The sequence below is a fragment of the Hyposmocoma kahamanoa genome, unplaced genomic scaffold (assembly GCF_003589595.1).
Source record: "Hyposmocoma kahamanoa isolate Upper Pololo Valley unplaced genomic scaffold, ASM358959v1 224, whole genome shotgun sequence".
NCBI classification, from domain to species: Eukaryota; Metazoa; Arthropoda; class Insecta; order Lepidoptera; family Cosmopterigidae; genus Hyposmocoma; species Hyposmocoma kahamanoa.
The window spans coordinates 6,452,869-6,476,879 of NW_020653743.1; the positions used below are offsets into that span (position 1 = coordinate 6,452,869).

The window sequence follows — 24,011 nt, forward strand, 5'->3', positions numbered from 1 at the left end:
TTATTTATGTGAGATCTCTCGCGGTGGCGTACGGTATGCCACAAGAGGCGGCGGCCGGTAAAAAGACATAGATAGGTAGCACGCCGCTTCGCTACGCGGCAGCGCGGTTCTTACAGCTCCTTGTGAAAGAGTTCGTCCAGGTAAGTACTTTCGTCTTACCTATTTCTGCCGCCAAGCAATAATGTGCGCATTATTAACTTTCGGTTTTGAAGGGTAAGAGTGCTGGGTGTCTTTGTGATTTAAAGCAATACAACTGTTATGGACAGGCGTATCACTTCCCAGTAATCGCACGACTTGTTCGTCCTGTCACTTAGCATCATAAAATAAATTGATAGATGTGTATATCACATAAGTTATCTGATAGTGCTATTCCTTTAAATATTAATATAGTGAAATACACGCTTTGGTTTTACATGCTTATACTTACTATGGTACTGAGAAACATACTATACAGTATTTTTTAATGGGACAGTATGGGGGCATCCGAAACCATAGAAAATACAAGGAAACTGTTAGTAACCGCCAAGTCTTTTTTTGTGAAAACAATTTTGGCATAGTAAATTTTTTGGTCAAGCGCGAGTTACCCATAAAATTTTTGTACGAAAAATAATTTTTTAATACAGTTGCTCAAAACGTGGTCTTTTTCGCACTACAAATCGTGCGGAAAGTTGGATTTCTCGCACTAGTGCTTTTTACTTTTCCAGTTTTTTTTAATTTACTGTTGTTTTAAGTCTTAAACATAGAACTAAAGAGATTGTATATTTATTTCATATTTATGTGCTTTGTGACGTAAGTCATTCGTCATTACTATACTATATCTATGGAGAGACCGCATTTTTACACCTATGAAGTAAATGCTCCTTAGTAGCGATTATGTAGAAAATAAAGTAATATAAAATAGTAATTTTAATGTGGCTGAATACTGGCAACAGTTGCCATATTGAAAAAAGTCGGCCAAAAAAAGTACTAATTTTTTTCATCGTTTACATTCCCGCCTTTTTCATTAACTTTTTTACGATTTGATTTTGTTATTGACAAAGGAATAAAATGAGGTTTTTTTTAAATACTATTTTATTTTACTTTCAGTGTAGGTTTTTCGCAAATGTATTAAAAAACGTTGTTTGATATACATGCGGATTTGTCATTTTCACTTGTCTCGAGACTCGTGAATAATGACTAACTTTCCGCACTTGTATCAAAAATAACTATTATTAAATTTGACCAACTTCAGCTGTCCCTATTTTTTCCGTCCCGTACAATGAAATGATCCTTAGATAGAACTGCATTGTAATTCAAATTAATTCAGTTTAATGATCAGAATTAATAAAAATTGCGTCGCGGTTTTGAAGGGTAGGGGTGCTGCTGAAATTACAGGCACATGGGACTTGTTAACTTATGTCTCAGTATGATGGGCGCAGTGGCAGTACACTCAGATCCTTGCGTTTTAAAGCTCTGAGTGCCACTGCAACTGTTATGGACAGGCATGTCGTTGCCACCAGTCCCACAACTTGACCGTCCCGTCACTTTTCATGAGTCACGCGACGGTTTTCCATTTGTTGTCTGCCTAAGAGGTGAATTCAACAGTCTCTTTGTACAACATAACGCTGCTTATAAAAAATGGTATCTGAAATCAAAATTTCTTTTAGTGATATTTATTCAGAAAACACTATATTTTATTGTGATAGAGTTCCAAGTGATTGGGTTAGCAATATTCGAATGGTCTACGATTCATCAACTTTGGGCCGCAGACGCTTCTCAGCATTTTAAACCATCGTCCTTATGAATTAAAAGCTTTTGAGATTCTAGAACTACTATTCGAGAAAGCCATCGATAAGGTTGCACTGTATACGACCCACTGACTTGCTTACCAGGAGCGTGATCGTTATATCTCTCTTTAAATCACTTAAGTGATTGCGTTAAAACACGCTTGTTACCCGTGCTTAATTATACCAGAAATTAACGGGACCACAGAACTTTATTATCTCGAGATTCCAATAAAAACCGTTTAATTGTTAGAAATAAAAATTCCTCCCGAAAATCTAAAACTACATCCGTTATCGGGTTTTTATGGCCGCGGCAACGACTAGCAAAAACGACTAATACCAGTAGTATTAGTCTGTATGCGCTGGCGCAGTCGTATCGTAAACTTGCACTAAATAGTTTAGTGCCGGAACCAATGACCGGAGGCGCGTGTGCAAAGCTTTTAGAAATTGTTTAATTACGCTACACATACAAATAAGATTTTTGTTGTTAGGAGATTTATAAAAAAGGACATTTGATTCAGAACGTAGCAAAGGTATGACAAAAATTTGCAAATGTCATTCAATGATAATAAGCATAATTATAATTAATAATACAAAGATCGAAGACTCAGAAAAAATTCCTTCGGTCCGGCCGGATTTGAACCGACGTCTTCTAGCATACCGTGCCAGACGCTATATCAACTAAGCCACGGAACGAACCAGCGGACCTCACGAATTTTTCTATGTGTTTGTTGTCTTATCTTTGTATTTGGTTTTTCAACGACTTTTTAGTCGTAGCGCCATTTATGAGAAATCTATGAAAGGTTTATCACCCAGTGAGATTTTATAGCTACCGGCCCTGGCGAGAGATGTCACTATTCACTGTATTTTAATTTTTTTTATTGAATTGATATTCAATTTTTTTTGTGAAATTACTATTTTAGTTTCTTATAATTATTAATACAAAGATCACACTTCTCGCCACGGCCGGTAGCAGTAAAGGTATCTAACTGGGTGATAATACTTTCATAGATACTAGAAATTGTGGCTTTATAGTTTTATGTACTACCTTAGTGGTCTAACAGTTAGCCCTGTAGGCTCAAGGTGAGAATATCTCGATTCGATTTCCGTAGAGCGAATTTGGCAAAGAAAGTTTCTAAATTATTTTTCATCCGAATGTTTTGAGAGGTATGTAACATAAGGGAGACTGGTACATTATTATTATAATACATAAGATCCTAATTCTTTCACCGAAGTCCTTTTAAGTTTAATTTTAGAACCTTATGTATACAAACAAAAACTGAAGAAATTAGTAATGAACGAATGATGTGTGTTAAGTTTGATCTTTCAATCAGATTAAAAAGTTCTTCAATTAAAAAATCCACAGAAATCTATGGAAGTAGAAAAAACCAAAGAGATCTGTTCTATATATAGAACGAAATTAAATGAAATTAAATATATACGCAAAATTGCTATAAAATTATACAACTAAGCAGATTTGAAAAACTCTACGATATGCTACGCACCGACGTAGAGGTTCACATATTGTAGGTCTACAACCAGTCATGCTTGCATGTGCTACACGTACGTAGCAAATAATCACTTGAATAAGATAGTAAGGTTGAATTAAATTTTATTGCGATAGATTACTTCGCAAACGGAACATATGTTTTAATTCATAAATTAATATTGAAATTTCACACCTGCATTTACAATCACAGCTGTTAATAATTATCTCACTTCGTTATGCGCATATTCTTGAACGTTATCCATGAAATCCTTCACAATTACTCTAGAGAAAACCTGTGCCAACATGTTCAACGTTTTAAACTTTGGCATTGACTAATAGTACTGGACTAATTCAATTGTAAAAATAATTGTTTTAGACAACATTTTGCTATGTACTTGGCATCTGCATTCTGTCTCTATTTTGACATAAACACTTCAATTTAAAATCTTGACAAATTGAGACAATTATAATGTATTTTTAACTCTACTATTATATTTTAAGCAAATGTAGGCATGATAAAGTATTCTACAGGATATATCACGGAGAGGGTGTGACTGAATTATATGAAATCATTCCTATATCTCCTTTCTATTTGGACGTAGACTAGGGTTCCACCTCTACGTCTTGGATATACTCAAGATTCGCACGAAGCATTACGCTTCCACAAGGTGAGGTGGTGGTCAAATACGCACTTATTTCCACAACAAGAAAAAATAAAGATACCAGGGGCCTACCACAACCTCTTAAAACAATATTACTTTAACCTTACATTGACTTTTTATTTATTTTTCTTCATGAAAATGCGATCCATTATTTTATTTTTTGGCAGTTAAAATTCTCTGAATGTAAATAATATTAAGTGCTTTAACATTACACTACGATAGGATGACTTGGAACACCAAAAAAGAAAGAAATGACATTATACAGTTCGTATCATTTTAGTAAGGAATAGACAATATTGGGAAATCATTCGTTCTTTCAATCATTTTAGTAATAATACATTACTTGGTTGATAGGTTTGTCGTGGTACGAATATGAGTACTATTATAATAAGCTTACTTTAAGCTTACATTGAAATAAGATTGTTTTTGGAAAGGTTATGGTAGGCCCCCAGAATTACGGGTTACACGTCTCTTTCATAATATGGCACACTGATCCGTATTGACAATACTCCGTAGTATGAGGTGTGTGCTTTGTGAAACCATTTCTTCAACATTTGTTGAAGTTGGAGAAAACGAGATGGAGATATTGACTTCCAATGTTGACTTCACCTAACTTTTTTATATCCCTTTTTTTTATTTTCGCGCTAATTTAAAAATGTAATGAAGGACTTAATAAAGGAGTTCTAAATTAAGAAATAAAACTGAATTTCGAAAAAAGTTTTAATTTAACCTTAAAGTCACGTATTCGTGAAACCGCGTTTGATATATTTTTTTTTCTAATATTAAATATATATATATATATATATATATATATAAATAACGCACACACTCAACATAGCACTAGGGAAACCCTGTGTCGCGGGTGCCATGGACACACACAAAGACAACCACAAATTACACCCAAAATCACGAGAGAAACAAATGTAAGCCGTACAAACATTTCTCCCGGCCCGGGAATCGAACCTGGGACCTCTGCGTGGCAGTCCGGCACGGCAACCGTTCGGCCACAGAGGCAGTTAAAATTCCATATTTAAATTCCATAATTATTCCATATTTCATATTCCGAATTTATTTCCGATTTTAGAATTTATACTAAAATTCATATCTAAAATTATAATTTCTTTTCCATTATTTCGAAATACCGAAGTTCCATTTGAAAAGCAAAAAAGCCGAGTTTTTCTGAAGCAAGAGTGACGCCCACACTTTCGCATTAATTTTAGGTAAAATTATTATATGTCTATGCAACATTATTATTCAGTCGTTCTTGGAAGAACGCATTTATTATCGCACCTCGTGACTTTGCCGCAAATAGAAATCATGTAATCAGGTGACAACCTATGTTATGTTCTTTTTTTTATTTTTATACTTATTTTGTTCTGAATATGAGAAATGCGTTAATAAAAAAAAATATATTTGAAATTAAAATTATATAAGGTAGGACTTTTTTACTTTTCTAGGACGTGTACAGAAGAGCTCCTGTAGTAGCAGTAGACCTCGTCGTGAAAGAGTATGCCACCTTATCTATTTCTGCCACCAAGCAGTTATCACTCTCACATTACTGCGTTCCGGTTTTAAAGGGTTTTTTATACGAAAATAAGTGCGCATGTGATCTCTATCTCAACTGACGGAAAGCGACGATGAGGTCGACACGCGCAATAATCCGAACATTACTGCTTGGCTTTCCTGGACGAACTCTTTCACAAGGAGCTTAAGTATTACAGTATTATAATTTGTATTATAATTGTGTACCCGGAATAAGTATTTAAATATATGGTACTTAACCTAAATCTTTTAAAACATCTTGAACTAGATTTTAAACCTAAACTATTTCAGTTGTGATTAAAAAGAAGTATCACAGTCTCCATTTAAAACCACACTTGCTACTTTTTATTTTTAATAAAATTAATTGCGCATTTGACCTCCATCTCACCTGATGGAAAGTGATGATGAGGTCGACGAAGTAGCATCCACACGTAAATAATGCCTATTCACTCTCGCCTCTAAAAGGTCCAAGTTCAAGAATAGCGTTCGGAGATCAAGTCTGCAGGCAGGGAATTCCACTCCTTAGCCGTTTGCCATATAGATGTGAAAGCGTAATCTTTGGAATATCCACAACATAGGCGTGGAATCCCAGCCTACCCAGAATGATGGAACGGGGAAGGCGGAATTAAATCATGCAATTCCATTGCACACTTTCGTGATATACTATCTATAATAATAATAATAATAATAACGCACACACTCAACATAGCCCCGCACTAGGGAAACCCTGTGTCGCGGGTGCCATGGACACATATAGACAAACACAAATTACACCCAAACTCACGAGAGAAATAAATGTAGGCCATACAAATATTTCTCCCGGCCCGGGAATCGAACCTGGGACCTCTGCGTGGCAGTCCGGCATGGTAACCGTTCGGCCACAGAGGCAGTTTAATAATCTGATATATATCTGTAGAATACAGATAAGCAGTAAACTTTACGACGATATCAAGACTCTGCAGCTTTGCCTCTACTAAATACGTGTCACTTATAAACCTCTTGACACGCTTTTGTAGTGAATCCAGTATGGCTAATCAGTATTTAGCAGAACCATTCCAAAAGTGGCAGCAGTACTCCATACATGACTGGACTTGAGCTTGGTACAGTTGAACTCTTCCGGTGTGAAGTATCGCCTCACCGTGGAAAGCATGCCAAGCTTTATAACTGCATTTAATGGATAAGTCTGCTTGTAAAGTCAAAAGCATGTAGGACTTCTCAACTTATGTCTCAGGGTGAGAGGCGCAATGGTAGTTGCTCTCAGATCTTTACGATTTAAAGCTCTGATTGGCACTGGAATTCCTATGGACGCCTGTCCATAGGAATTCCAGTCCAGTGTCGCTTACCTCCAAGGCGCAAGACTGCCTCTGTGGCCGAATGGTAACCATGCCGGACTGCCACGCAGAGGTCCCAGGTTCGATTCCCGGGCCGGGAGAAATATTTGTATGGCCTACATTTATTTCTCTCATGAGCTTGGGTGTAGTTTGTGGTTGTCTATGTGTGTGTCCATAGCACCCGCGACACAGGATTTCCCTAGTGCGGGTCAATGTTGAGTGTGTGCGTTATTATTATTATTACTTATTCGTCTCGTCACTAGGTATTTTATAAAAAAAATCTAAAACGAAATTTTATTACCAGTTTTTCTATCTCTTCGAATACAAACGATGTCTACCACCACTTCAAACGGCTTTATTTTATGGCAAAACACTGCCAAGAATTGTTATTATTAAATTGATACAAAACGCTTACAATTTTTTGATTAATGTTCCTTCACTTGCTTTTGGTGATCAAGGCGTAATCTATTAGAGCGCGTAATTGTATATGTTTTTCTATGATTGTTATACTGAAATTCTACCCAGCGTGCTACCTGTACCTGTAAATAGTGAAAAACAGCCAGTGGTATTATTCAATCTTTCCAGCTCAGCCATGATCATCGTTACTACTAAACATCAATCAAACTTTTGATAGATAAAACCAATGCGGCGTATTTTTTCACCAGGGGGCTCTCTTTTCCTAATGTTTCACTCTACTCTTTGGGCAACAAGCTGAAAAGACCTCAATACTCAATAGTTTGTTTGTGCTTTTCCACCTCTTATCCGTTTGCATGGTACTCGGCACAGACCACATATATACTCGGCATTAGGGGTCACAGTGAAGTTTTTAAACGACAAAACATTTGAGATGTCGAATTAAAGTATACGATTATTCTCACAGGACATTGGCGCAATCGCCATATTTTTTGTATAATTTTTATAATAATATTAAACTACCGTACATAGTTATTTTTACTTGACATTGGCAAAATCATTGATTATTTCGATGGAGCCATAACATTTAAAAGAAGAAGAAAATTAAAGTATACAAATAATAATAATTATAATTATTTATAATATCCGTTATTGATCCGATATTGTGTGATAATGCACACAGCATTTGCTCATGGAGTGTGTTCGGACTAAACCTATTAGGGTACGGTTATTTGCACAGGTAGGTCTCCGTACATTTAATGATAGATGGTTTCAATACCGCATGTAGTGCGGCGAAGATTTTGTATAGATACATGTTTGCTTAGGCATTTATTAACCGATTTAAAAACAGGAGGAGGTACTTAATTCGATTGCATTTGTGTTTCGATTTTGATGATTCTTTTTTGTTGAAAAGAGGGTACCTCAGTATTGGTCCAGTTTCAAAATATTCCAGCCCTGAGGGTGGCACACTAGGGGATTAATCCGGTTTTACTCATTTTCCGGTAACCGATTTCAATAAAACTCGGTTAATAGACGTAATTCCACGAGCCTTTGATTTTTTTATTTTTTTTTTATTTTGATTTACCTGCTTGGATTCTGTTAAGTGTCTTCTTGATGTATTGTTTTTCTAGGATAGGATGGTGGGATGTTCAATGATGATCAAAGTAAATAAATAAAGTTTAAGAAAAATGTAGGACAATATTCTAAAGGGGATGAAAAACAGCTTGAAGCTGAGACTCTAATCATTTCATTTTCGTATTAGTAATAGAAATTAGAGTAGCTCTTAGGTCATAAGTATATCATGTATATTCTGTGCATATATTGGTCTACATGTGATTTTAAACAACTACATATACCAATTAGTGGGATAACCACCTGGTCATCAACATGACAAACTTCTCTAATAATTAGCACTGTAATAACATATAATTAAAGAACAAATGCAATTTATTAATAAAGCTTTTCATAATTAGACATCATATTTCGTAACATTGTGACGACTTGGCTGATCGCCACCTAGAAAGAGATGGGGATATTCCCACGGCGTCAAAATAATATCAAAATAAACGAGAGAAAAAGAGACAAGTGATAAACTTGAGTGAAAAATATTTATGCTAAGGTCTTAGGTTGCTATGAATGCTGCTAAGAATAGTTGACGTTCGGTTCATGAGAGCTATTTTCGTTTAGAAGGTCGACTTCTTCGCGTGATGTTAAGAATTTTCTGGTTAACCGAATGTTAGGTTTGATTTTCTTGTTTGTTTAGTTTCGAAATTTATTCAAACAGTTTTTGATATTTGTGTAATGGTTTCGTGGATAGGGTATTCCATAGAACATGGGTTGTAAACATCATAAACGTAAAGTTTAAATCACGAAAAGAAACGTGTTGCAAAGAGTTTCAGTTGAAAGAATCTAATAAGCATACAATTTTACCTTTTTTATATAAAAAGATCTGAAAAAGTTTGTTGCATTACATCTATTTGCCAAGTTTTATTGGAATCGGTTAACGGAAAGTGGGTGAAACCCAATAAACCTTTTTTTTAAATATCAAGTGATAGGATGAACAAATCGTGTGCCTGATGGTTATCTGCACGCCTGTCCATAACAGTTGCAGTGGTGGCGCTGAGCTTATATAGCAAAGATCTGTGGGGCAGTGCCACTGCACCTGTCGCCCGAGACATAAGTTGACGAGTCACATGTGCCTGTAATTTCACTATCACCCTTTCCCTTCAAAACAGGAACGCAGCAATGTTAACATTACTGCTTGGCGGCGGAAATAGGTAAGGTGGCAGTACTTTCCTGGACGAACTCTTTCAAAAGAAGCTCTGCTGCTTTTTCGGATTCATCACCTAATTTTCCACTGTAAGAGGTGGAATATTCAAATTTGAACGGAACCACTACTAAGGTATCCCCTTTCCAACGAAAAAAGGATCATCGAGATCGGTTCTCAAATGTCAGAGTAATTACATGTTAAGCAACACAAAAAATAAAGTCGAAGTTGAGAACCGCCTCCTTTTTCTCAAGTCGGTTAAAAACACAAGTATTTTAAACCTCGTTACACAATTGGCCGCAAAAAATTACACAACAACAATTAAGAAATTGTTTTCTGAAAGACAATGTCGCTTTAGACTAATTATTTGTCTACCAATCTGCGTAGACACTTCAAGGAATTATAAAATATACTGACAAATGAATTACAATGTGGGAGTGAACATATTACTTTCGGGGGTTTGTTGGTTTGAATTGAAGCCGATGTATGGTTTTTATAACTCGAAAAAAATAGAAGTTGCATTTATACTAAAGATAAATAATAAATATTAGACAACATACATCACATACTCTGATCCCAAATTAACTTTGGTCTGTATAACTAAAGTACCCCGAAAGCAAATAGACACAATACAGAAAAGTAAGTTTTTCTACATTTACCCGACCGGGGAGCATGAAAATAGTGCGGCTATTCGGCCACGGAGATCGTCAAAAGGGTGCAATGCCACTCGGAGATTTAAATCGCAAAGATCTGAGGGGCACTGCCACCGCGCCTTTCAACCTGAGACATAAGTTGACAAGTCCTATATACCTGTAATTTCACCAGCAACCTTACCCTTCAAAACCGGTATCAAAATTGCTGTTAAAATGTACTATATACATCATCTTACATCACAAAACACGCAACTGACGGTATCGTAAAGTCAACAAGACTATGTTTACGATATAGACAATTGTGTTCAACCACACCATTTGCCTGGTCTCAAACTATAGAATTTCCCTGTACTATGAGTACCAGAGCAACGGAATTCACTCTGGAGTACTTTCCAGAATGCCCAAACCAGAATCAACTCGAAAAGTTAATTTCCCAAATTGGTCCTACCGGGAATCGAACCCGGGACCTCCTCATCCAACGCCCACAGTGCAAACCGTTGGACGACCGAGATCGTCAAAATGTACACATTCTGACACTTGTTAGCGATATCATTTTTTCTTCTTTGTTTATAATTCAAGTTTTCTTTATATTGTAATTTAAATAAAATAAAATTTCAACAGGTACAGTGGACGTAATGCAAGGCTTTACATTTTGAACTTAGGTCTGTTATTATTGTAAGTATTGTAGAGTTCTATTTAAATCACGAGGATTGATTATTGGGTTGTTTTGTACTGTAGACGCTAAACACAGAGGTCCAGTGTTCGATTCCCAGTAAGACCAATTTGAGAAATAAACTTATCTTAATTGTATCTGATCTGGGTATTCTGGATAGTGGAGTGAATTCTGTTGCTCTGGTATTTGTAGTACAGGGAATTTCCTAGTTTGAGACGAGGCAATTGCTGTGGTTGGCTGGCACATTATTATTATAATTATTATTCTCAAAATTTTGTTGCTATTCATTTCATTTCTTCTCCATTATTATACAGAAAATTGACTCTTATGTTTGTAATTTCATAATTTCATTACATTTACTAGTAAATTATTTTACGAATAAATGCCATGCTATCGTCATAACTCCTAGCATAACCTTAGATCGGTGTTTACGATCTTCATTAAAACGTGCAAAATGTATATTTGTATGAAAAACATAAGTTCGCTATGAAAATGCTCATAAAGTTTACAAATTTATATAACATTTAGCATTGACGAGTCGCTGTAAAGTTGTTGAGTCTAAATAATGTTTGCGTGTTGTAACGTGACTGTGTTTTAGAGTTGATGCTGGTGATAAATCTGTCATACTTTAGACAGGTAATTAGTGAAAACAGTGGTTTAAACGGCAAAACTTTTAGTTTGACAGATAATTGTAGAAACAATGGCTTCAACACAACATTGTCAAAAGTTTTACAGGTAATTATAGAAACGGTGGCTCTAACGGTAACTCTAATAAATTTTGGTGGATAATTGTTAGAAACAGTGGCTTAAATGACCACACTATTAAAAAAATACAGATAATTGTAGAAAGTGTGGCTTTAATGGTGATACTATAAAAGTTTGACAGATAATTGTAGAAACAGTCGCTTAAACGCAATGTTGTCAAAAGTTTGGTAGGTAATTACAAAAACGGTGGCTTTAATGGTAACTCTAATAAATTTTGATGGATAATTGTACCACTAGTGGCTACACTATTAAAGAAATTACAGATAATTGTAGAAAGGGTGGCTTTAACGGTAACACTATTAAATTTTGAAATAGAAGCTGTGGCTTAAACGACAACACTGTTAAAAGTTTTACATATAATTGTAAACGGTAACACTGAGCCGGAAAGATGGCCAAGCCTACCAGGGTGTCGTACGCCTTCGGTTAGCCCACAGTTTAAAAGAAGTGCTTAGTTTTGTGTCGAATTATTAAAATTACACAAGGAAGCATGCCATGCTAGAGGTACTAGGCCAAGATAACGGCTATATCAATTAGCGAAGGTACAGTGTTATTAGCCGCTGCAAAAATAATAGAAAGAAACAAGTTTTGACACCAAACACGAGAATGCAAGAGACGAATTGTTTGTTCCCGCTACCAATTATTTTGTATTGCAAACTGGTTTTAAGACTATATTACGAATTGAACTTAACCTCTTAAGATCCAACAACCTACGATGGAATAAGCGCTAAATGCCGTTAAGTACTAAATATAATTAAATGCAAGTATGACCTCAGTTTGATATGTAAAGTGTATTTTTCTATCTAGATACCCTACCCTATGGCCAGAATATATAGCGCTAAATTTGAATGCGTGATGATTGTTTTGATGGGATCCTAGTTCTTTTTCTTTTAAATTTTTTTTAGTAATATAATAATTATAAATAGTGCATGGAAGACCCATCAAAGCAAAATGAAATGTATTGTGCAACTAATGGCGACTTTGTCAAGGGCTTTACGTTAAGTCCTCAACTATGGATAGCGTCCAGGAAAGTACTGCCATCTTACCTATTTCTGCCGCAAAGCAGTAATGTTTACATTACTATGTTTCGGATTTCTAGGATGAGGGTGCTTGTCAACTGGCATGAACACGCGTGTCGCTTATCACAAAGTCTACTACTTGCTCGGCCCATATATTTTATATTCATAATTTCATTCTACTCTATGATTCATTCAAGATACACACTACAGAGGAAATGCGAGGCCAAATTTCGGCGAATTTCCAACTTTTTAAATTACCCGCAACGTTTTACACTGAGCAGAAAAAATACTACAGTCTCGTTCATTCGATCATACGTCAAAGGCGCTTTTATCACATGAAAGTCATAAAAATAATAAAGACACGTCATGTATTTATGTGAAATTTTATAACCCTCCTATTTAAGTATAAGAAAGTTAACGACTGATTTCGTTCGTACAATCTTTAAACCTCCCTCCTGAAAACTTGTCGATTACCCTTCAAAACCGGAACACTGTAATGCTGACATTGCTGCTTGGTGACAGAAATAGGAAAGGTTTTTCACATGGAGCTCTACTGCTACCAAAACATATTCATCTCTACTCATATTCCTTCGGGAAGAATATGTACGCACCTTGGTTTTGCTGGTACCCTTGCTTTTGAGGAACACGTGACGTCATACAGGCCTATCTCAGACGTGTAAGTACAAAAAATTAATATTATTACAAATCGCAATATTCGAGGTTTCCATTATTTATATATATAAACAATTACTACAATTTACAGAAAAAAATACTAGTCTCGAGTAATAAATCGCTGCAAGCCAACGAAGAGTGATTTTGATTCATTTTGGCCGTGTATAAGAACATTTAGTATCGAACAAATATTTTCGGGGTTTCAGAGGTGATCAATTATTAAAATGTTTTCATAACAATGGGTGGAATCATGGAATGGCTTCCTTCAGGCATGACACAATGACTGTATTTGTAAGACTATGTCTATTGGTTCTCTGGTTCCCATAGTACGGAAAAGTCATAGTGTGAGATGGTAACTGTATACGAGTACGTTATATGCATTGTAATTATCACGGAACTAGTATTTATGTCGTCTGTGGTAATTATTATATAACATTGACTATAAAGTCTATTCTATTTCACAATATGTACTTAGAAAGTTAATTTATTTGTTATAATTACATAATTATAAAGTAAAGAAAATAATTACATAATACTAAATATGCTTAATGCAGAAAATAAAATTATATTTTTTTACTAAAAAATCTATGTAGAAGCAAAATATAAATGAAAAATATTTAAAAATTATATCAATCTTAAATCAATTATGTATTGGCCATGTTGATCTACAATCTTTGACTATCTTTCAGATACTTTTAGAATTACCCTTTTACGAAAATGATTTTATTTATTTATAAAATATAGCTCTGCAGTGTTGTAATAATAATAATAATAATAATAATAATAATAATAATAACGCATACGCTTAACATAGCCCCACACTAGGGAAACCCTGTGTCGCGGGTGCCATGGACACACACATAGACAAACACAAATCACAACCAAACTCACGAGAGAAATAAATGTAGGCCATACAAATATTTCTCCCGGCCCGGGAATCGAACCTAGGACTTCTGCGTGGCAGTCCGGCATGGTAACCGTTCGGCCACGGAGGCAGTTATATAGTTATAGTGTTGTGTGTTATAGCTTAAATGTAACACGTGTATTCTTAAAATGCTATGATTATGAACAGCTGAGCCACGGGACCAGTCAGTTGGTAAGAGCAATGCTACGCTGCAGCTTGGACGCGCGTTCCAGTCCCACCGGATCGTCGAAAAAAAATTCTATGTGTTCGATCCAGATTGATCCTTGTATTCATAATAATAAAAAAACTGCCGGATTTATTATACAAATAATCTGAATAAATTACCATGGACTTATTTAACATTTTAAAAGAAGAAAGATGTTTTTAACTAGTAGCAAAAACAGCACAAACTTTTTGGCCAAACAATTAGACGATTTAAATGTAGAAAATTTCATCGAACGCCACGCCTTGCAACATCGTACCAAAGAGGCAGAGTTTCCCCATCAAATCGACAAACTTACATAGCGGAACAAGTTACTAGAGGCTTTAACAAAATTAATTTAGCAGCTGTACAATCTCTTTGTGAAAGAGTTTGTCAAGGAAGTATTGCCACCCTACCTATTTCTGCAGCCAAGCAGTATTGTGAGTATTACTGCTTTCCGGTTTTGAAAGGCAAGGGCGCGGGTAAAATTACAGGCACATGGGACTTATCAATTTTTGTCTCAGGGTGACGGGCGCAGTGACAGTGATTGCACATCTTTGTGATTTAAAGCTCTGAATGGCACTGCTTCTGTTTTGGACAGGCGTGTCGCTTACGTCACTTGATATCATAAAAAAGCTTGGTCTGGCCATTGAGTTTTGTAGAGACTACAGAGCTTTACTTGGTTATACTAAGCACCTTACTAGTCTATATATATATTGCTATGAATGCTACTCTAAATACCAGATTGTATCATCACTCTTATGTATACTCCATTATTGCAGTAATCACGGATGTCTATATTTAGTTGGTTAAATGCGGAGAGTTCGACGATCCTCATCGATCAACGTCGAACGCTGAAATACGAGGTGGAGATAGATCTGGCTTCTTATTACAATAAGCATTATTTAGTCTGGTTATAATAGAAACTAAACTAAATTTAGTTAATTGGAAATGAAACGACTTGTGATGGCTGACCGTGTGAAATATGTTTTTTAATATAATAATTATGACGCATACACTCATAGCCCCGCGCATGGGAAACCATGTTTCGCGAGTGCCATGGACACTTAAATACACAACCAAACAAATTACATCCAAACTCACGACACAAATAAATGTATGCCATATGATATTTATCCAGCGCGAGAATCGAACCCGAGACCTCTGCGTGGCAGACCAGCATGGTAACTGTTCAGCCACAGAGACATTTACCATGCTGGTTTTATGTAAAATAAAGTAGTCTACTGGCTGAATGAAGAAAAACCTTCCTAGACTTCTCATAGATGAACCTGTGACAAAAATCGCCAAGAGAGAGAGAAGAAAAAGTATAACAAACTAGGGGAGTAATTTAAAAAAAAATTGAATATCATAGTAGTAAATCGTGATATTGACATAAAGTAATATTATAGCAGACAAACTAATAATTTTTAGGACTATAATTCAGAATAGAATGAGTTGCATTAATATTAGTCATAACCAGTGACCGGAAAAGACTGTTCCAAGTATACAGATAAATGTTTACATATTGATACAAAAAATGACCAATTAAATTTTAAACCGCATAATTAATTACTTACTTTTTTTGAATTCCGGCTTTCGGGAAATAATATCTCTTATCTTATGGGTGAACATAAATACATAATCTGTTAATTTAAAAAGCTATTGTTTGTTGCTGTACTGTATTTTTTTATTGAAAATCTGCCCTAGAATGACTTTAAAATCCAACATCAGGTCTCTGGGAAAATAGTTTTATTCTACTATACAGTACACGCGATTTAGACCCGAATAAAATAGTTTGATTACCAAAGAACGCGATAAGTTCAGTTAAACTACTTAATTACTAAAAAAACGACTCAGCAAAAAGTCTGAGTGAATGTTGTAATGATATTGAAACAAGTAATTAAGTACTATAATAAAAAGAACGAAATAAATAAAAATAAAAAATCTTAAAGTTTTGTAATTTTCAGGTATGCACTTATTGGCGAAGACGAGTTTTTATCTTACATCGATCAATGGCGGTCGACGGTATCCTCGGTCTACAACGTTGTTCAGTTTAAAATAGAGGTCATAAGTATTTTAAAAATAAGAACCGTGAGATGATAGCCCAAATACCTGTACATTGGTATACCGTTTTTTTTAATTTAAAAAATAAAAAACATACTTAAAATTATTAAATTAATTACTATTAATTAAAGTACGTAATTATTATATATTTGGATGATATATTCATAATTGATTATCTATCACAAATTACAGATTTCTTACCACGATATTAAATATTTTCTGCTTTTCCTTTTTTTTTCTTACAGTTAGTTCATTTACTCAACAAGTACTTACTTTTATTGTGTAGTTTTTTGTAGTAAGCCGAATGAATTATTATATTTTTATTTATATACTTGATTGTTGATGTTGTTATTAATTGTTGTTGATTTTTCTTTTTACTTGATGTTAAATCATGTTGTCAATGTTACAGCCTTTTTACTAATTGCTTTTTACAATCTTAATAACGTAAGTTAGGAACAAAAATATATCAAACAATTATAGGCAAATTGTGGTATTTGCCTATAATTGTTTGATATATTTTTGTTCCTAACTTACGTTATTAAGATTGTAATAATTTAATCAAATGTTAGAAAATCTTAAATAAATAAATAAATATGAGTTCTTGTTGTTTTTCCCGTATTTCGGAACGGTTATACGCACCATGGTCACGGTTTGACTCAGTCAATAATGTATTTTTATATATAAAATTAGTGATAATCGTTTAGTAAAAAACCACGAAAGCATCTAATTGGTATTTTTAGGTATAAAATAATACATAGCATAATAAAAAAAACATCATTATTAATTTTTTTATTTGTGCAGATAGTCTCAAATAAAATGACCTCATATTTTCCCGCGAGTACCACTGAACGTGAAGGAAACCTGTACATTCGGTGCTCAACCTGTAGCGTGGCAGCCGAACCTCTCACCTTAGATAAAATAAAACCGGTTCAACTGACCGACGCGCAACCGATAAATCAGAGTCGGTCAAATGAGGTGCCGATTCGACTGCCACGCGTGACTTCGCTCGCGTGACGTGTTTGATTAATATATGATGATGACTAAATAGAAACATTCGACATATTATTTATAGGAGGACAAAGTACAGTTACAAGTCTTCTTATCGATGGCACATAGTGAGAAGATTGCCAATAGTTGTCGTTTACAGGCGATGCCTTAAGATATTCGTACCTGACGCTATAACCGACCATTTGGTTCTGAGTAGATAAATGTTAAACAACTTCTAACCTGTGAGTCGTAAAGTCCATTTTGGTACGACTTCCTGATTACATAATTAGTGAATGTCGAAAATTTTTAAGTCAATGAAATATGGTGATATTACAGGCGTAGTGGTAGTGCCTCTCAAATCTTTGCTTTTTAGAGCGCCGAGTGCCACTGCAACTCTTATGGACATACCTGTCGGTTACCACCGGGCCCATGACTTGTTCGTGTATCGTTCGGGTATCATAAAAAAATTGTTCTTTTGACTTATACTTACATAAATACAAGGTACAAATTTCAATCGTAAATGTTTCTGATGAATGCATCTAATCAAATCTAGGCTGGTGAGTCAGGTACCAACCTTGGTACATAGACTGTACTAGCAGATTATTGCCTAAGGTGCGCCAGACGCACAGAAAAGGTATGGTACGCCACCGTGCGGGATTCGTCGACTGTTGCAATCGAAATACGACAATGTTCCAGATTCCCGGGATTAAAAGTCTCCAGAGAAATAAAATTAACACCGGCCATATAACAGTGTCAACAAAACCTTAAGAAATAAAACTGTTTTTCCGGATTTAAATCGCGTATATTTGTTTTTTCAAACAAACCGACGTTTCGAGCCCTTTACAGGTCCCATGGTCACGGTTGACTGATCATGGGACCTGTAAAGTGCCCGAAGTGAACAGTTTCACTTCCAATGTGTAACAATCGCGAAAACCTAAGAACTCGAAAGAAAACCATAAATTTATTTAAATTTTCTTAACTGACTTCACAAAAAAGGAGGTTCACAATTCGACTGCATTTTTTGTGTATGTTATGCGATAACTCCCACATTTGTGAACCGATTTTGTTGGAAAGGGAGTAGATACGTCAGGGTGGCAAATTAGGGAATGACATCCCACACCCACTTTCCGTTAACCAATTTCAATAAAACTTAGCAAATACTTGTGATTCCACAAACTTTTGGCGAGGCTTAAGTTAGAGGAAGTTAATTTATTTTAACCTAGTCTATTTCAGAGCCTAGTAGAACGCTTGCTTTCTATCCTGGAGAATGAGAATTCATATTTCCGCAAAGATCTGCACCATTAAAGCTTTTTGAATTATGTAAAGTTTTGGGTTATTACTTATTCTTTTATTAATTTGTGTCATTTGCACTTGGTGAAGAATAGCATCATGAAGAAACATTTCAAGAATTTCCCTACCCACCTGGGGCTTATTCAACAAATGGTCTTGAAACTTCTCTTTGCAGGAGCCTAGTTTTTGGCTGTAGTAAGACTTGATACAGGGAACAAACCCAAGTATATCTCTTACCTGCGATTCCAAGTATATGACGTGTATTTTTTACGTCAATAATTAGACGATTATCATTAGCGCTTTAATTCACTAATATTAGAGATATAAATAACATGTTTTATAGTAGTTTCCACACTCATTAAAGGCGGAATGAATGTTTTAGTTTAGTAGAAACTGCCTTCATATTTATTTTTTATTAAGGGGTTACATCCGGATTCTTTTAGTTCTGATTCTCTTGCAATTGATGTCGAATTCAAGTCGTAAAACGTGTCGTAACTAAATCCCATACTGACAGTTTAACATACTAATCTCAATTTTTTAATTCGTAAACGCCTAAGCTCGTCATACTCATTTGTGTTCTCCATGTTCTACTTTTGCTGATTTCGTAGATATTTCAATCAACAGCGAGCAATCGTGCTCTTTCACGTACAGAATACAGATGTTGATGACGTGTTAACTGTGTGGTATAGATTTTCAGCGCGTTCTGTATCATATTCCTGGAATAAGCCATAAAACACGCGCGGGTGAGGTTGCGCGTAGTGGCGGACGGCGGGAGGCGGGAGCGGCGGTGCGGCTGTCACGAATTTCATAATATACAGATTAATGAAACGCGGCCGTCGCCGGCGGCTGCGCTCGGAAAATAGCCGAAATCCCGCTCGACGACGCACGGTCAAAAATAGTCCGCGCCTCGGCCCACCCGACCCGCCGCTGCATACAAAAGTAGCCTGCCACTCCGCACACATCTCGCCTTATCAAATTTCCCTGCCCACACCTACCACCGCCCACACACCACTCAAAAACCACTCTGACCTCAACCCTTGTCACTTGCGCACATGCATTAGTAGGTTAGCACAGCATTGTCATGTTAGCGGAGTTAAAACTTCACTTAATCCATTGCTGCGACACCACGAAGCACTGAGCGGCACTCGAAGCTAAGCACTTCCTAACTTACACTTAGTGGTCACTGCACGAGTCACTGGTCACTAAGGGTGCGCGGGAGTGGACGGTCGGTCGTCGTGCGCTCGCGCCGCGCCTGCCGGGGCTACACTGCTGCCGCGGACCCTACTCGCCGCCCGACGCTCCAAAAATACGCCTCATTGTGTACATTAACACTTATACCCGAAGCTTGAATACCTCGTATAAATCTTGCGAACTTTATAAATAGACAATGATATAAAACTAAACTAGTATTAGTGGTGCAGTGATGCTATTAACCCAGATGAGGAGGTCGTCCTGGATCAAGCCACCAACGTGGCTAGCAGTGATCCCAATTAATTACTACTCATCATTTCTCAGAACACTATGTTGAAACGAATATTAAGACACATGGTTATTCATTAAATGATTGTCGTAAGTTACAGATTTTCAGATTACAAGGGTAGGAATAAAAAATCAATACCGGGTCAACTTCAATTCGATATGTTCTTAATATGAGCACGATTCAAATGTTTAAGGTCTTATTGTTTTCTTGAGAAATCATCCTACTTATACACATGTGTAACATCAGCGAATATATTTCTTACAACGTACAAACTTGAACTCGAATTTCAACGGTCAATAATCACAAACTAAGCCCCTTTACACCTGTCGTTTTGGATTCCAACATGTGTAAATTCACAATTTAACGGCTCGTAAACTCCATAATTTTCTGAGCCAATTCTCGTATAAAACCACATGCGACAAACGTTTTATTCCCCTGATTTATTTGTTACAACCTCGAGCCAAATCTTTCCAGAAAGAGAATTCATCACAGAAGCCTAAAGCCTAAAGAATGTACTCCAATTTAATTCGATTTTGGTTGCTACGTCGTTATTTTTGATGGTGTCAATGCCCTTAACAAAGTTTGTATAAATCTTCAGCTTCAATATCTTCAGCTTCTGTAGAAACTATTACTTTTCTTTTTTCTTAACTTCAGGTTCTAATCACAGGTTACCTATCCTTATGCCTTGAGGTATAAGCAGCATTAGAACTTCGAAATACGTGTTTCTTTTTATTGTACTGGTTAGAGGTTTAATGAAAATCTGATTTAACACCAGACCAACTTTATTTTTTGGTCATTTTCTGTTATTTTTTCAAACAGCCATATTTATTTACTAATATTAAGCTTCCCGAATTTTGTGAAAAGAAATAAAGAAACAAAAGATAAAATTCGAAAAAAAACAAATATGTTTGTTTTTGTTTCTTTTTTTCACAATTTTTTTTTGTGAAAAAGAAACAAACAAAATAAAAACAGAAGAGGTCCAAAAATTAAGTTGGCGTAGTATACTTGGAGGTATTGAAATGCACCGTAAAATTTATGTGACTCAGCATAACAGAAACAAAAGGGAAAGTAAAAGCATAAATAGCTTTTGGTGTAAAAAGACCGTATCTACAAGATGACAACATTTCAGGAGAGGTTTAAAGATTCTGCAAACGAAATTTGTCCAGCTTTTTTATGCTTAAATTAGTTATAATATTTCACATATTTTGTTTAGTTCGTCTTTTTTGTGACTTTCATGTGGTAAAAGCACTTTTGACATCACATGTGGCGTTATTATACCAAAGGTACGATATAATGTGTATAACGCAAATTGGGCCTAAGTTATCTGAATTACCTTGAACATCTGGGATGCGAAAATGGATTTTATTTTCTTTTTCTTATCTTAACTATTTTACTTTCGCTCTTGTGTTCTAATAGCTAATATAAATTCTCATACTGCAACTAATCAACCAGCATTATATTCTGCAACACTTGGTTACAATCCAACCTGTAATCCTGCGTTATGATCGCCATTGACCTTACATTTATAATCGAAATTAATTTTATGATATAGCACACTGTGTAATGATTTACATTTCTTTGAGTGTGGACTTATCTGAACATGAGGCAAGAGGGACAATGATCATGTGCGATTGGAGAGTTACTAGATTCCGTTTATAATCGTCTCGTGTTCATTATAATCAAAATTCTAGTCACGATATAAGGTCATACTGAATTTTAGCGAGCTGAATTGTTACTACAGAGTGGGTCAGATTTTAACAAATGTTTATTTGCAACAGATAAATGTTTACTCTGTCAAATTATAGAACAAATTTACATGAATTTACTTAGAGTTAGTCAGCTCGAACTTCAATACTCAGAGGATCGACACATTTGATGAAAACGTTTCGTGAAATGTTTTGATCCTCTGATCATTGAGCCAGCTCAGGTGACGTGGTGGACCTTCGGCGCGAAAGAGTACCATTTATCTTTGTCTAGCCTTCTGAGACACTTCCTCCTGGACACGAATTGCCATGGCTGGTCTGGAAGCTTATTTAAATCTTAGCTTAAATCGCAAAGACCTGAGGGGCACTGCCACTGCGCCCTTCACCCTGAGAGATAAGTCCCATATGCCTGTAATTTCACCAGCACCCTTACCCTCCAAAACTGGAATGCTCACTTTACCGTACTTCCTTGGACGAACTCTTTCACACGGAATAACTATGATCCATGATAATATAAATACAGTCATTTTAAATAAAGACATAAAAAAGATTTATTAGATGGTATGCATGAAAAAACTAAAGTAACAAAATGTTTATTGAAAAGTATGAAAACATTTCTATTTTATAACTCAGTCAAACTTAACTATACTAATTATTTACAGTTTATAAAATTAGGAACAATAACAAAACGCAGCTCATTTATATATTTATCTACAATCTCACCTAATAGAAAATATTATAAAAAATATCGGTAGTATGATAACAATTTTTAATTAATGCAGATTCCGGGCACGTCAATGAGTTCTTTCTGTCGCGTTTAGATACGATTAGATATATTAAACATTCACCTATAAATATAGAAACTACATATTTCTCAAGCTATACGCATCAAATCTGTTTATAACTTCGTATTCAGATTTAATAACTATAATTATTTTAGGTTTATTTCTTATCAGGAACGTAATTCCTGTCAGAGTCCTTACCATCCCATTCCGTTGCATAACCACTTGAATATTCTTGCACGAAGAAACTTTCCTTGGGTTTCTTATTTTCAACTTCTTCCTTATCTTCTTCAGATTTCTTATAAGAATCATAAGGATATTCATCTTCGGTCTTCAGTTGTTCAGATTTGTGGCTATATGAATAGTAAGGACTATCGTCTTCATTTTTGAGTTGTTCCGAGTGCTTGTTATAAGAATCGTAAGAATGTTCGTCTTCGTTCTTCAGTTGTTCTGATTTCTTGTTATAAGATTCGTAAGGATGTTCTTTGTAAGTGCTGTATAAACCTCCTGAATAATCAGCACCTGTGTAATAGTCTGTTTCAGACCCAGGCACTTGTAATTTTGTTAGTACCGTCTTGCTTTTCTTGATAATTTCTTCAGGGACTTTTTCCACGTCAAAGAAATTTTCCAAGAACTTCTTTCTTACAATTTCTTGTGGTATAGCCCTTTGACTTTGATCTTGCTGAGCGTTTGGATTTACTTTATTCGCTGAGTTTGGGTTGTCCTGATATGAACTCGTTACAACATTATTGAAATGAACAACTTTCTGCTTAAAATCACCACCTCCGTCATTATGGTATTTAGCATCGTCGTGCGGAAACTCACTATTTACTTCCTCTTCTATAGCTCTTTCTATAATTTGGTCTAAAATATATTTAGGATAGATAAATGGGTTTGGGTCGGATCTTACTTTGACTACCAGAATTATGAAACCGAGGAATGTTGAAAGTCTCATGTTTACGACACTTTCTTTTACGAGATCACACAAAGTTCTTTGAAAATTACTAGATCAATAAATACACTTCCATATTTAGAAGACAAAAAACGATTACAATGGTAATAAATTGTCTTCCGGCTTTGCAATATTGACGCACTTTTCAGGTACTTTATACTACAAATCAATACGTCTGAACACCTGAATTGTCACAAGATAAATAACGTTTGTAATAGAACACCTGTTATTTATAATCTAAGGTCGTCAAAATCTGGAACATTACTTTAGTTAGCCATGTACTAGTTAAATTGACCACGATTAGGGTATGACTAAATGATGACCTCGGACACTGCTTTCGAAAATCAGCGATGCAGATTTCACTGTTTCCTAATGTTAATAGGATAGGATGGGTGCAATGA

The 24,011-nt window shown here is 35.5% G+C and overlaps 1 protein-coding gene across 1 annotated transcript in view; it reads right to left on the bottom strand.

Moving 5' to 3' along the window:
• Window positions 1-19,958, bottom strand: part of LOC113228270 (muscle M-line assembly protein unc-89-like) — a 67,703-nt gene extending 47,745 nt beyond the window's left edge. Inside the window, exon 1 of the mRNA XM_026461536.1 lies at window positions 19,865-19,958. The gene's annotated coding sequence lies outside the window, so the exon portion shown is untranslated. The remainder of the gene's footprint in view (window positions 1-19,864) is intronic.
• Window positions 19,959-24,011: the final 4,053 nt, after the last annotated feature.